Consider the following 15,086-nt stretch of genomic DNA (forward strand, 5'->3'; position numbering starts at 1 on the left):
TGCCAAAATTTTTTTGGAAATTGTCCTGTTTTGAATTTACAACCTATGGATTGAATTTGGTACTTTTTTATTTGAAACTCAATTGGCTTACACCAAACTCAATTCATGGGTTGACTGGCTAGCATTTTCACATATCTTTTAGTTTTCTTTATTCAAATTGCATCATTGACGGAATCAAGGAACTAATTGATGGAATTCTGTGTCAATCAGGAACTTGATTGACCAAATCATTTTGAGCATCTCTTATGTTTTGAACTGCCGAGGATAGGTCCAATTTCTATCCTTCATGGTCATTTTCAAGTGTATTTTTCGTTGACCATTGAAGTTGTTTTCCTAAACCTTCAAGTGACCTAATCTTGTGCCTTTCAATTGAGGTTCTTTTAAGTTGTAATTATTGGTGCAATTTCACTAATGTAGTCATTTTCATTGTCCAATTTACCTTAGGTTACATGAGTGCACTCTTAATCTTTCAACACCAATTTTTGCACTTAAGTGACCGACCACATTGATAATGACTTGCATTTTTCTTCTATGCTTTTATACAATTCATATTTCATCATCAATGACTTGCATCATCTTCATGAATGTGAGTATGCTTGTTTCCTATACTTTTTGAACTTCTCTTGGTTAAGTTCAATAATTGTCATGCCACTGATTTCTAACAACTTTTCTAACCTTTTGACTTAATTGACCTTTTGACTTTTCTTGTTATTTTTCAAACTATTTTATTTTCCTTTGGGCATGATAATTGTTGTCGCTTCACAAACAAGCATCTTCACTATCATTGTAGGAATTCTTGGTTTGTGTTTTGATTGATGTCTGAATTCTATTTTCTTGCACTCCAAGAATTCGTTTCTTTGACACACTTCATGAATGTGTCTCAATTTCCCTCTGTTTCCTTTTTTCTATCTCTTGCCTTTATCCTTATTTTCCACTCCTCTGCTTTGTTTAATGTGCTGTATCCTATAATTTCCTTTTTCAGGATGTTTAACAGAGGCAAGGGAAAAGCCAAAGTCACCTCCAGAAAAAGGAAAAGATCTCAGTCATCCACTGATTTTGCGACCTCTGATTATTCTCAGATGCATCTTTCTGATAAGGAGAAGGCAGATCAGTTCCTGCCTCCTGCCAACCCAGAGAGGTTCGCTAATTTGTACTGTGAACTCTGGTTTTTTCACTTTTAGTGACGGAATCTCAACTTGGAGAAGAAGCTAGCTATCCCCTCCGATTTGAGGCGGTTTACTGAGCCTCAGATTAGGGATCAGGGCTGGTCTTTCTTGGATAGAGAGCTAGCCAGAGTGAACGAGTCTTGGGTCTGCGAGTTTTACTGTAACTTCTTTAGAGCGACCCTTGACACGGTTCACCTTAGAGGCAGACAAATTTTAGTTACGGAGGCAGACATTGAGAAGATCCTCCACTGTCAGCCCAAAATCAGTGACAATGATGCTTTTCAGAGGGCTGAGGAGGAGATGCACAGCCCCGCGTAGAGCTCGAGCCCCCACAACAGCCGCATTTAGGCCGTCCTCTTCTTTAGCTGCAGCCGGTCCATCCACAGCACCAGCTACATCTACCAGGCCAGCACCACCACCATCAGCACCTTATCCGACTTACCGACTCATACAACACCTCCTAGAGCACATGGATCGGAGTGAGCATCGCCACAAGCGACGCTATGAGCACTTGAGTCAGATGCTGGCATCACTGGGCACCGAAATGCTCTCTGACTCCAACACTCCTTCTGACCAGTCTGAGGTAGAGGAAGATGCTCAGGAGGAGGAGGCTCAGCAGGCAGAGGCACCTACACAGACTCAGGCTCACACAGAGACACTGTAGACTCCTGTAGAGCCACAGCCACAGCCACAGCCACAGTCGGAGCCACAACCTCAGCCAGATGTCGACGTTGACCCTCTGACCCAGTCTCAGTTGTAGCATCGAGGACGATGCTTTCTTCAAAGTATGGGGAGGTCGCTGTCCTCGGTGGAATTTCCATTTTGGTGACCATTTTAGACATTCTTGCCTTATTTTGTTTAATTTTTTTTAGTATTTGCATTTCACTTTATTGCACTTTTAGGATTATTGAATATATTCGTTATTTTGGATACTTTTGTTTAGTTTGTTGCACTTTGCACTTTAGGTTGTATATATTTTAGATTGTTAGTTGGATTTGCATTTTTTTTCATTTGATAGTTATTTTGGTTTATTAGTTGTGATTTGGAAAAATGTGGATTGTTGAGCTTAGTTTACCCTTTTGCATATGAGAATTTGGTTTGATTGAAAATAGGGAGTGAACTAAAATTTTTAACTTTTCATAATCACAACATTTCATTTAGTATATATATATATATATATATATATATATATATATATATATATATATATATATATATATATATATATATATATATAATGATAAATGTTGGTCAATTTGATGAAATTTTCAAGATATTTTTTTTAGAAAGGGCATTGAGATTCAAATTGATTTGAGTAAAAAAAAATTTTGAAACTTGCATAATGTATATATATATATATATATATATATATTTTGGAATATAATTTTTGAGCTAAGAACACACAACCTATGAGTTTTTGAGCATAATTATATGGTTACATGATTTAACCATGATTTTGATTCTTGTGGTTTCTTCTCTATGATTGCAATCTTTGGTTTGCTCCATTTTATATGTCCATTATTTAGTGTATATTCATGCAATTATGTTATTGAGTCCATCATTTCATTATAGCTCACTTATCCCAAATAGCCTACCATTTCATTTACCATTGTTTGCCACCTTGAGCCTTTTTAATCCCCTTTTGTTCTTTATGATTACCATATCATTAGTCTTAAGCAAAAAACAATTAATTGTCCTATTTAAATCTTTGGTTAGCTTAAGATAGTGAGTGTGTGTGTGTTAATAAAGTGTGGGAGAATGTGGGAACTTTTGTTGATGATAATGTGTTTTGTTTTTATTGAGAAATATTGAGAATTTGGGTGTATACTCATGAGAAAGTATAGAAACCATATGCATTGATGTCTGTTGTATGTATTATGCTTTCATATATATATATATATATATATAAAGAGAGAAAAATAAATAATATAGAAAAAGAAAAGAAAAAGAGATAATAAAAAGGAGACAAAATTACCCCAATGTGAAGTTCGATAAAAAGACCAATGCATATATATTGAAATTGGAATTGATACATGAGTATATGTATATATGTGAAAGTTAGATCTTGGGTAGCTAAGTGTGATTCTAGAATTGTATAGTGTGTGTGTGTGTGTGTGTGTGTTAGGTTAAGTGAAAGAAGAACGAGAGATTTGGATCAGGTTAAGTGCATAAAGGATAAGGATGGAGAGGTGTTGGCTCAAGAGGAGAAGATTAATGAAAGGTTAAAGAGCTACTTCTATGAGTTATTTAATGAGGGACAGAAGACTCTTCCGAGCCTTGGTCGGTTATACACAAGGGACGAAGATCAAAACTTTGACTACTATCGGAGGATCCGAGACTTCGAGGTAAAAGAGGCTCTAAGGCAGATGAAAAATGGCAGGGCAGTAGGACCTGATAATATCTCGATTGAGGTTTGGAAGGGTCTTGGAGAAAAAGGCATCAACTGGTTAACCAAGCTTTTTAATGAGATTTTAAGGTCAAAGAAGATGCCCTATGAGTGGAGAAAGAGCACCTTGGTACCTATCTACAAGAATAAGGGGGATATACAAAGTTGTGGAAACTATAGAGGGATCAAGCTTATGAGTCATACCATGAAGTTATGGGAAAGTATGATAGAACGGAGGTTGAGAAAAGAGACACAAGTAACAGAGAACCAATTTAGATTTATGCCAGGCAGATCTACCACTGAAGCGATATACCTTTTAAGAAGGATGGTAGAAAGGTATCATAGTAATAAAAGGGATCTACATATGGTGTTTATTGATTTGGAAAAAGCGTATGATAGAGTACCAAGGGAGGTCTTATGAAAGGTTCTAGAAAACAAGAGAGTAAGGATCGTATATATTCGTGCAATTAAAGACATGTATGATGGGGCCACAACTAGTGTGAAGACTCAAGGTGGTGTGACAGAGGAATTTCCTATTGGTATAGGATTACACGAGGGATCATCCTTAAGTCCATACCTTTTCACATTAGTCTTGGAAGTACTCACAAAGCACATCCAAGAGCCTGTGCCATGGTACATGCTTTTTGCCGATGATATCGTCCTTATGGGAGAGTTAAGGGAAGACCTAAATAAGAAGTTGGAGTTATGGAGAGAAGCTCTAGAAGTGTATGGTCTACGCATTAGCCATAGCAAGACGAAATATATGGAATGTAAGTTCAGTTTGAGAAGGGAAAACCCTAATATAGAGGTGAAGATTGGAGAAAACAGCCTACGAAAAGTTAAAAGTTTTTAGTATCTTGGGTGCATCATACAGGATAATGGAGAGATTGAATAGGATGTAAATCATAGGATCCAAGCAGGTTGGTCAAAATGGCAGAGTGCATCTGGTTTTATATGTGACAAAAAAGTGCCTTTAAAACTTAAAGGTAAATTCTATCGTACCGCTATAAAACCGGCTATGCTTTATGGTATGAAGTGTTGGGCGGCTAAAGGGGAACACAAACATAAGCTGAATGTGGCAGAGATGAAGATGTTGAGATGGATGAGTGGTCATACGTGATTGGATAAAATAAGGAACGGAGATATAAGGGAGAGAGTTGGAGTAGCACCCATTCTGGAAAAGATGGTTGAATCGCATCTCAGGTGGTTTGGACATGTGAGAAGAAGACCGATAGAACATCCAGTCAGGACGGTGGATGAGATGGAAGATGGACAAGGGGCAAAAAGTAGAGGAAGACCTAAGAAGACCATCCATGAGGTGGTCAAATGAGATCTACATGTAAACGGTCTCTCTGTAGACATGATACATGACAGAGCACAACGGCGTCGTTTGATTCATGTAGCTGATGCGCATAAACTTGTTATGCTACGATTTAGGAAATTGCACGATCGGCAAAATTCCTTCCGGCAAGTGCACCGGTTATCGTCAAGTAAAAACTCACAATAGAGTGAGGTCGAATCCCACAAGGATTGGTTGAGTGAGCAATTCGGATTAGAAGTGTGTTCTAGTTGAGCGGAATCAAGATTGAGATGAGAATTGCGGAATGTAAAATTGGCGGGAAAAGTAAATGACAAGAAATTGAAATGGCGGAATCTTAAATTGCATGAATTAAAGAGCAGAAACTAAATTGCTGAAATTAAAAGGGAATAGGGGTGAATGCATGAATTGAGTTGCAGAATGTAAAGAGAAATTGGAAATCAGAAATGGGGAATTCATTGGGTGTTAGGAGATATTGAGATCTCCGAATCAAAACATGAATATCTCTTCTTCAACCAATGCGTTCATTAAATTTTGCTTGGCAATCTTATATGATTGGATCCCAATCCCTTGGCTCACCAATTCTCTCTAAAAACAAACAAATTCCCAATCCCTTGGTTTAAATGTTCATAAGAAGAGATGATGCTCGATCACTGATTATACCACACAGTTTCATGAACCACAATTTGGTAGGATTACATGTCACAATATCCATCCAAACCCCAATCCAATTCACTGTGAGAAAGCTTCTCTAGCATGAATCCTCCATTCCTTTCCCAAGGTTCCGAAGGATTCCAATTATGGGTAGTTTCTTTCCCAAGACAACTACCCAATGGAATTAGATCGAGAAGCTTTCTAACAAAATTCAAGAGAAAAGATTGAAGAAGAAGATAAACTACTATTGATTCATTGAATTACAATAGAGCTCCCTAACCCAATGAAAGGGGTTTAGTGAGTCATAGCTCTGAATTCAATTACAAAACTAAAAGAAAATGATCCAAAGTTCTCCAAAAGTTCCTTTCTAACTTAAATTCTATCCTATTTATACACTTTCTATATTGAGCTTCTGTTGTGTTTCTTGGGCTTTGAGGCCTCTCCCTGCTTTCCTTTTGCTTTGGGTTTATGATCCATAATCTTGATGAGGCTGCTGATCCAAATTCTGTAACATTCATTGAGCCAACTTAGTGATAATCAAATAATGACACATGACTCAACAAATTGAAATTTCAGACTCATCAATCCTTCAGGCCCAATCCCATAAACCATGATATTCAATTGGGTTTCATACCAGAATAAGTTTAAGTTAATGTTTGTGCTCAAATACTAACTTAAACCACAATATTTTTGGTCCAGAAACCTTTTCCAAGAGTGGCGTTTAAGTTGCAGTTTAAGCTTAAACTGCAGCTTAAACGCCAGACACTTCCAGTGAGGCCTTTTGTAGAAGCACGTTTAAGCTTCAGTTTAAGGTTAAACTGAAGCTTAAACGTGGAAATGGAAGAAGGCAGCCCTGGAGAGTCATGTAGTCGAACACGTTTAAGCTTCAGTTTAAGGTTAAACTGAAGCTTAAACGTGGATATAGGAAGGGCAGCCCTGGAGGTCGAACACGTTTAACCTCCAGTTTAAGGTTAAACTGGAGGTTAAACGTGGAAATGGAAGGAGGCATCCTGGAGGTCGAACACGTTTAACCTCCAGTTTAAGGTTAAACTGGAGGTTAAACGTGGAAGCTTGGAAGGTTAGCCCTGGAGGTGTCGAACACGTTTAAGCTCCAGTTTGAGGTCAAACTGGAGCTTAAACGTGGAAATGGAGAGAGCAACCCTGGAGGAGAGTTCTTGGTCGAACACGTTTAAGCTCCAGTTTGAGGTCAAACTGGAGCTTAAACGTGGAAATGGCTCCCTGGTGCTTTTCCCATTCTGGCGTTTAACCTCCAGTTTAAGGTTAAACTGGAGGTTAAACGTGGAACTCCTTCCTGAGTGGCATTATCATTCTGGCGTTTAACCTCCAGTTTGAGGTCAAACTGGAGGTTAAACGTGGAATGCTTCTTTGGTGAGACTTTTCATTCTGGCGTTTAACCTCCAGTTTAAGGTTAAACTGGAGGTTAAACTTCAATTCCAGCATTTCTTAGCCTTCATGATTCTGGCGTTTAAGCTCCAGTTTAGGCTTAAACTGGAACTTAAACTCCACATGTGATATTCAAGCTTCCTTTATTGATTTTGTTGCTTCCTTGCTTAGCCTCTTCTTCCCTGAAATCATCCAAACAAATGCATCAAAGTCTTGCAAAATTTCATGAGAAATCTTCCATTCATAGCATTCAAGTAATATAACTAAAACTCATGGAATTTGCATCAAAAATCATATTGTTTGGATGGTTCATTGCTTTGTTATTCTTTTAACCATTATTGGTTACTTTAAGCTCAAGAAAATGCATAAAACAACTAAAACTAACAGAAAAATGCTAGTGAAACTAGCCTAAGATGCCTTGGCATCACAACACCAAACTTAATACTTGCTTGTCCCTAAGCAAGTCCTGAGTTATTTGAGAAGAAAGTATGAAACAGAAAGCAATTACATTGGCTATATTAGCAAGCATTTGAAGTTCATCAGAAGGGTTTTATGCAGAAAGTTGCAGCATCACTTTTTCATACTTATCAGGTAAGATTATCACTTTTTCATTGCATCCATCAAACACTGCTATGGCCTCTTGTTATTCTTATGTCTTTGGCACTTTTCTCTTCTTTGTTTTTCTTTTCTTTTTCTTAGAGCTACTTTGCTCCTTGTTTGCTTAGTGTCATGTGTTGCACAAGCCTTTGGCATTTTCTTTTTCTTATCAGTGCACTACACATATCCACTTTAGGCATTTTAGTTCACATTTCTTCTTGAGACATTGGTGCCCAGCACCTCTTTGTGTGACTAAATGTTTTGTATTTAGGTTGCTCTTGATAATGGACTTTTGGTTGATAATCCCGGGTTAGTTAACCCAAGTTACCAAGTGTTGAAACACTCCTCAGAACCTATTCATCCAAGCATATCCTTAATACATAAACACCACAGGCATTTGTCTCATAAGTTCAAACCATTGGTGCCTAGCTTATTTTCTCAAATTTTTTTTTTTCTTTTTTGCTTTTTGGTTGCCCTTTTTCAGTGGTTTTTTTCTTCTTCTTTTTCTTTCCTTTTTCATGGCCAAAGACATTTATTCATCAAGATCCATAGACAGTTTTCAATTTCTACACAAAGAATGATAATTCTACACTCTAATTCCAGTGATCTGACTAAACAATCAAGCATGCATACCACCACTTAATTCTACTTGATTTGTCACTAATTTAGCCAAGTTACTTTTGTTCAAACTTTTCTTTTATTTTTGGAAACAGAACAAGCATGGCAAGCACTTGTTTAAGAAGGTGGAGTTATATCCAAACATCTAGGCATTCACTTTATTCAAAGCAATAAACAGACAAATATATTAAAAACTTCACATTCCAGAAAGATTCAACATTTACAGTTTAAACCAGAACAAGCATGCTTTTGTTTGCCCTTTTTAAAGAATTATCAAGGAACAATACCACCTTGTGAAATTCCTTGTTTTCTCTTTGTTGCCAGGAAACAATTTGATTTCCCTTCTTCTCCTAAATGTTGCTTCATGCTTTAAAATCCTTGTTTCCTTTCCTGCAAAGAGTGATGAAGTTGCTTGCTTCTCAAGCACTTGAGTGGTTAGCTCAATTATGTGTGGGTAAGTATCTGAGTCTTAAGTTGGTGTGTGAACACCAAACTTAGTCTCCCACTTACTTCTCTGTGCTTTGAATCCTTGAGTTCTCTTTGGAATGAAGTTACTGCTAAGGGTTTTAAGCATTTCTGTGACTGCTTAGAATGGTTGTTCCTCTCATATAATTCAAAGGTTGTTGTGTTCAGTTGATCTTTATGGTGGAACACCAAACTTAGAGTCACACATTCCCCTTTGAATTATTGATCCACGAATTCATTGTTTGGTGTGAAACACCAAACTTAATTCTTTGCAATGCACAGAAACTACTTCACCCTTTTTATTGAAACAAATAAAAGAAACAGCAAAAGGGTATTACCTCAGGTTGGGTTGCCTCCCAACAAGCGCTTCTTTAACATCATTAGCTTGACGGTCAGCTTCCTCAGTTGAGGTGATATTTAACTTTGTCCTTCTCATCCACATCTCCCAAGTAATGTTTGAGTCTTTGACCGTTCACAATGAAGGTTCGTTGTGACTTTTCTTCCATGATTTCTACTTGTCCATATTTGGAGACCTTGGTGACAAGGAATGGTCCAGACCACCTTGATTTTAGCTTCCCTGGAAATAGCTTCAGCCTAGAATTGTAGAGCAATACTTTTTGTCCTTCTTCAAATTTCCTTGGGGCTATGTTGCTGTCATGCTTCTTCTTTGCTCTTTCTTTGTAAATTTTGGCATTCTCATAAGCTTCCGCTCTGAATTCTTCCAACTCTTGAATTTGCAACATCCTTCTTTCTCCAGCAGCTTTGTCGTCCAAGTTCAAAAGTTTCAAGGCCCAGTATGCCTTGTGCTCCAACTCCAGTGGCAAATGGCAAGCTTTTCCATATACTAGTTGGTAAGGAGACATTCCAATTGGTGTTTTGAAAGCTGTCCTATATGCCCAAAGAGCATCATCTAGCTTAATCGACCAGTCCTTCCTTGAAGTTCCCACAGTCTTTTCCAGGATCCTTTTGAGTTCTCTGTTAGATATTTCGGCTTGCCCACTTGTCTGTGGATGGTATGGTGTGGCTACCTTGTGTTTGACTCCATATTTTAGAAGCAATGCCTCTAATGGTTTGTTGCAGAAGTGGCTTCCTCCATCACTGATGATTGCTCTTGGAACCCCAAAACGGCAAAAAATGTGTTTTCTGAGGAAGTTCATGACTACCTTATTATCATTGGTTGGAGTTGCTATTGCTTCAACCCATTTGGAGACATAGTCTACTGCCACAAGAATGTAATTATTTGAGTATGAGGAGGGAAAGGGTCCCATGAAATCTATCCCCCATACATCAAACAATTCAAGTTCCAGAATGAATTGTTGTGGCATTTCATTTCTTCTTGGCAGGTTCCCCGCTTTCTGGCATTCATGGCAGTGCTTCACTAATTCTTTTGCATCTTTGAAGATAGTGGGCCAATAAAAACCACACTGCAACACCTTAGCTGCTGTTCTTTCTCCTACAAAATGTCCTCCATAAGTGGAGCCATGGCAGTCCCATAAGACTTCCCTTCCTTCTTCCTCTGATATGCATCTTCTGAGTATGCCATCGGAACATTTTTTGAACAAGTATGGTTCGTCCCAGATGAAGTATTTGGCATCATTTACCAATTTCTTCCTTTGATGCTTGTTAAATTCCAACGGCAAACTCCCAGTGGCCTTGAAGTTTGCTATGTCTGCAAACCAAGGAGCTTTGTGAATTACCATGAGTTGTTCATCAGGAAAGCACTCATTTATATGTGTGCTTTGTGCACTTCCTTCTTCACATGGTATCCTTGATAAATGGTCTGCCACCTTGTTCTCTACACCCTTCTTGTCTTTGATTTCAATGTCAAATTCCTGCAACAAAAGAACCCATCTAATAAGTCTTGGTTTGGATTCTTGTTTAGCAAGTAAGTATTTTAAAGCTGAATGATCAGTGAAGACAATGACTTTAGATCCAACGAGATAGGATCTAAATTTGTCAAATGCAAAGACTATTGCCAAGAGTTCTTTTTCAGTGGTTGTGTAATTCCTTTGGTTATCATTCAAGACTTTACTGGCATAATAAATCACATGTACCAAATTGTTTTTCCTTTGTCCTAACACTGCCCCAATAGCAAGGTCTGATGCATCACACATCAGTTCAAAAGGTAAGTTCCAATCAGGTGGGGCAATGATAGGTGCAGAGGAAAGTTTTTGCTTCAAAAGTTCATAGGCTAGCATGCAATTTTTATCAAATACAAAGGGTGTATCAGAGACAAGCAAGTTACTCAAAGGTTTGGCTATTTTAGAAAAGTCTCTAATAAACCTTCTGTAAAAACCAGCGTGTCCCAAAAAACTCCTAACTGCCTTGACATTACTTGGTGGAGGTAATTTTTCAATGAGTTCCACCTTAGCTCTGTCCACCTCAATGCCTTTATTAGAGATTTTGTGGCCAAGGACTATTCCTTCTGTGACCATGAAATGACACTTTTCCCAGTTTAATACTAGGTTAGTCTCTTGGCACCTCTTAAGCACCAAGGCAAGGTGGTGTAGGCAGCTAGGAAAAGAATCTCCAAACACAGAAAAATCGTCCATGAAGACCTCAATAAATTTTTCAATCATGTCCGAAAAGATGGACAGCATGCATCTTTGGAAAGTGGCAGGTGCATTGCACAATCCAAAGGGCATGCGTCTATAAGCAAAAACTCCATATGGACAAACAAATGATGTTTTCTCTTGATCTCTAGGATCAACTACTATTTGGTTGTAGCCTGAATATCCATCCAAAAAGCAATAGTAAGCATGTCCGGCAAGCCTTTCAAGCATCTGATCCATGAATGGGAGTGGGAAATGATCCTTTCTGGTGGCTTCATTGAGCTTCCTGTAGTCTATGCACATCCTCCACCCAGTGACGGTTCTTGTGGGTATGAGTTCGTTCTTCTCATTTGGCACCACAGTTATGCCACCTTTCTTGGGAACTACATGGATGGGACTAACCCATGGGCTATCAGAAATGGGGTAGATTACCCCTGCCTGCCATAGCTTCATAACTTCCTTTTGTACCACTTCTTTCATGACGGGATTCAATCTTCTCTGAGCTTGGATGGAGGGTCTAGCATCTTCTTCTAACAAGATTTTATGCATGCATATGGATGAACTTATCCCCTTCAAATCGGCTAGGGTCCATCCAATGGCATCTTGATGAGTTTGTAGCACCTTGATCAATTCTTCTTCCTGTTCTTGGCTCAGGGCAGAGCTAATGATAACAGGATGACTCTCATCACTACCCAAGTATGCATACTTGAGATTAGGGGGCAATGCTTTGAGCTCAGGTTTTGGTGCTTCCTTCTCTTCTTTCACTCTCTCTGGCATGTTTGGCATGGTTGTTTCAGCAGCCTTGATGTCACTAACTTCAATATCCTTGGTGAACTCCTCCTCTGCCACTTCCTTTATTGTTTCCTCAAAAGTTTCTTGTACTGCAATGTCCACTACATCAATCCTCATGCATTCCCTTAGTGATTCTGATGGATAGCTCATTGCCTTGAATACGTTAAACACCAATTTCTCATCATGTAGTCTCAGAGTGAGTTCACCCTTTTGTACATCTATGATGGCTCCAGCAGTAGCTAGGAAGGGTCTTCCCAGAATTATTGACGCTTTGGCTTCCTCCTCCATATCTAACACCACAAAATCAGCAGGAAATATAAAATCTCCCACTTTCACCAACAAATCTTCAACTATCCCATGAGGGAATTTAAAAGTTCGATCTGCCAATTGGAGGGCCATTCTTGTTGGTTTGGCTTCCTCAATCTTCATTCTTCTCATCATTGTTAGAGACATCAAATTGATGCTGGCCCCTAAGTCACACAAGGCCTTCTCCACCATGACTTCTCCTATGATGCAGGGAATTTGGAAACTGCCTGGGTCCTTCAATTTCTGAGGCAATTTGTGCTGAATGATGGCACTGCATTCTTCAGTTAACAACACAGTTTCCTCATTTCTCCAGCTTCTCTTCTTGGTCATTAATTCTTTTAAGAATTTTGCATAGAGTGGCATTTGCTCTATTGCCTCAGCAAAGGGAATGTTGATTTGAAGCTTCTTGAAAATCTCCAAGAACCTGGAAAATTGGCCATCCTTTTCACTTTTCATCAAACGTTGAGGATATGGTGCCTTAGGTGTATAAGGCTTCAGGACCTCTTTTTCTTTTTCTTTTGTTGCAGACGATGTAAAAGATTGTCCTTGCTCCTTATCTCTCACATTTTCCTTTGCTTCACCCTCTGTGGTTTCCTTTGAGATCTCCTTTAGATTTTTCCCACTTCTGAGGGTTATGGCCTTACATTCTTCCTTTGCAATAGCCTTGGCAGCATGAGAAACGCTTGTCCCAGGGGTTTGCTTAGACAAATACACAATTTGATTTTCTAGCTTCTGGATGGCAGCTCCTTGGTTTTGTAGGTTAGAATTTACTTCTTCCTTAAAAGCTTTCAATTCGGTTATGTCTTGACTCATGGTTACAAGCATTCCTTCTATCCGGTTTAATTGATCTTGAAATTGTTGGTTCGGATTAGGTTGGGTAGGTTGATTATTTTGGCCATGATATGATGGTTGGGAGTAAGTGTTTTGTGTGGCTTGGTATGATCTTTGGTTGGAGTTTTGGTATGTGGAATTGTTATGTTGGTTGTGGTTGTAAGGCTTGTGGTTTTGTGGTTGGGTTTGTTGGTTTCCCCACCCAAAGTTTGGGTGGTTTTTCCATCCTGGGTTGTAAATGTTGGAATGTGGATCATATGATTGCCTTTGTTGGTTTCCCACATAGTTGGCCTCTTCCCAATCACCTCCTTCAATGCTTACTTCCTCTTGATCTTGTGTGTGTATTGCAGCCACTTGCTTTGTTTCTAATTGCCTGGTAAGCTCTGCTAGTTGCTTGGCAAACACCTTGTTTTGGGCTAGAATTGTATCAACATGGTTCAGCTCCATAACTCCCTTAGTGTTGTGCCTTTCTGATGCATAGTAGTACTCATTCTCAGCCACTGTCTCAATCACTTCAATGGCCTCTTCCACAGTCTTTTTCCTGTTCAATGAACCTCCTGATGAATGGTCTACAGCCTTCCTTGATTCATAAGAGAGTCCATCATAGAAAATATGCAATTGCACCCAATCATGGAACATGTCTAGTGGGCATTTCCTTGTCAAATCCTTGAATCTCTCCCATGCCTCGTAGAGAGTTTCACCATCTTGTTGTCTAAAAGTTTGAACCTCAGATCGAAGCCTATTGACCTTTTGTGGGGGGTAGAAACGTGCCAGAAACTTGCTTTCCACCTCATCCCATGTTGTTAGACTCCCCCTTGGGAATGATTCTAGCCACTTAGCTGCTTTGTCCCTAAGTGAAAATGGGAACAAAAGCAGTTTATAGGCATCTTCCTGGACTCCATTGGACTTCACAGTGTCACAAATTCTCAGGAATTTTGTGAGATGTTGGTTGGGATCTTCATTAGCACTTCCACCAAATGAACAATGATTCTCCACCAGTGATATTAGCTGTGGTTTGAGCTCGAAATTGTTGGCCTGAATGGGTGGTTTCTGGATGCTACTACCACAATTCCCAGAGGTTGGGTTTATGTATGAACTAAGAACCCTCCTCTCAGGAATGGCATTGTTTCCATCAGCTCTCTCATGGTTGTGAACTTCTCTATCCATGTTGAGATCTAGAGCTTCCTCAAAATTGTCCTCAGATTCTCCTTCAGATTCCTCTTCTCCCACTACTCTCTTCCCTCTTGCTTCCCTTCTCAGTCTATGAAGGGTCCTCTCTGGTTCGGTATATGGAGGAATTGATGTCTCTCCTCTCCTACCTGTCATACAAGAACACAGCACAGGCAACAACAAGTGAAATACTCTTGGTTAATGGAAGAGTATGGTTAGAGCAATTGAGGAATTAATTCAAACAGTTAGTGAGTCAGTGAGTTAGTTGCTTGAATTTAAAGGCATAAAGAAAGAAAGCATGTGCAGAAATTAAAATTCAACAAGTAACTTGTACTGAATGAATCAAAACAAAAAAAAATGCTCAATCTAGTTAACTTCCAATTTGAGAATTGTCAATCGAAAACCAATCCCCGGCAACGGCGCCATAAACTTGATGCGCATAAACTTGTTATGCTACGATTTAGGAAATTGCACGATCGGCAAAATTCCTTCCGGCAAGTGCACCGGTTATCGTCAAGTAAAAACTCACAATAGAGTGAGGTCGAATCCCACAAGGATTGGTTGAGTGAGCAATTCGGATTAGAAGTGTGTTCTAGTTGAGCGGAATCAAGATTGAGATGAGAATTGCGGAATGTAAAATTGGCGGGAAAAGTAAATGACAAGAAATTGAAATGGCGGAATCTTAAATTGCATGAATTAAAGAGCAGAAACTAAATTGCTGAAATTAAAAGGGAATGGGGGTGATTGCATGAATTGAGTTGCAGAATGTAAAGAGAAATTGGAAATCAGAAATGGGGAATTCATTGGGTGTTAGGAGATATTGAGAT

The 15,086-nt window shown here is 39.0% G+C and overlaps 1 non-coding gene across 1 annotated transcript; it reads left to right on the plus strand.

Annotated features, from left to right (window-relative positions):
• Positions 1 to 13,726: 13,726 nt before the first annotated feature.
• On the plus strand, positions 13,727 to 13,830 carry LOC112787019 (small nucleolar RNA R71). Its single transcript, XR_003194457.1, has one exon. It is a non-coding gene; the product is annotated as a small nucleolar RNA R71 (small nucleolar RNA).
• Positions 13,831 to 15,086: the final 1,256 nt, after the last annotated feature.

Source organism: Arachis hypogaea, chromosome 20, assembly GCF_003086295.3.
Source record: "Arachis hypogaea cultivar Tifrunner chromosome 20, arahy.Tifrunner.gnm2.J5K5, whole genome shotgun sequence".
NCBI classification, from domain to species: Eukaryota; Viridiplantae; Streptophyta; class Magnoliopsida; order Fabales; family Fabaceae; genus Arachis; species Arachis hypogaea.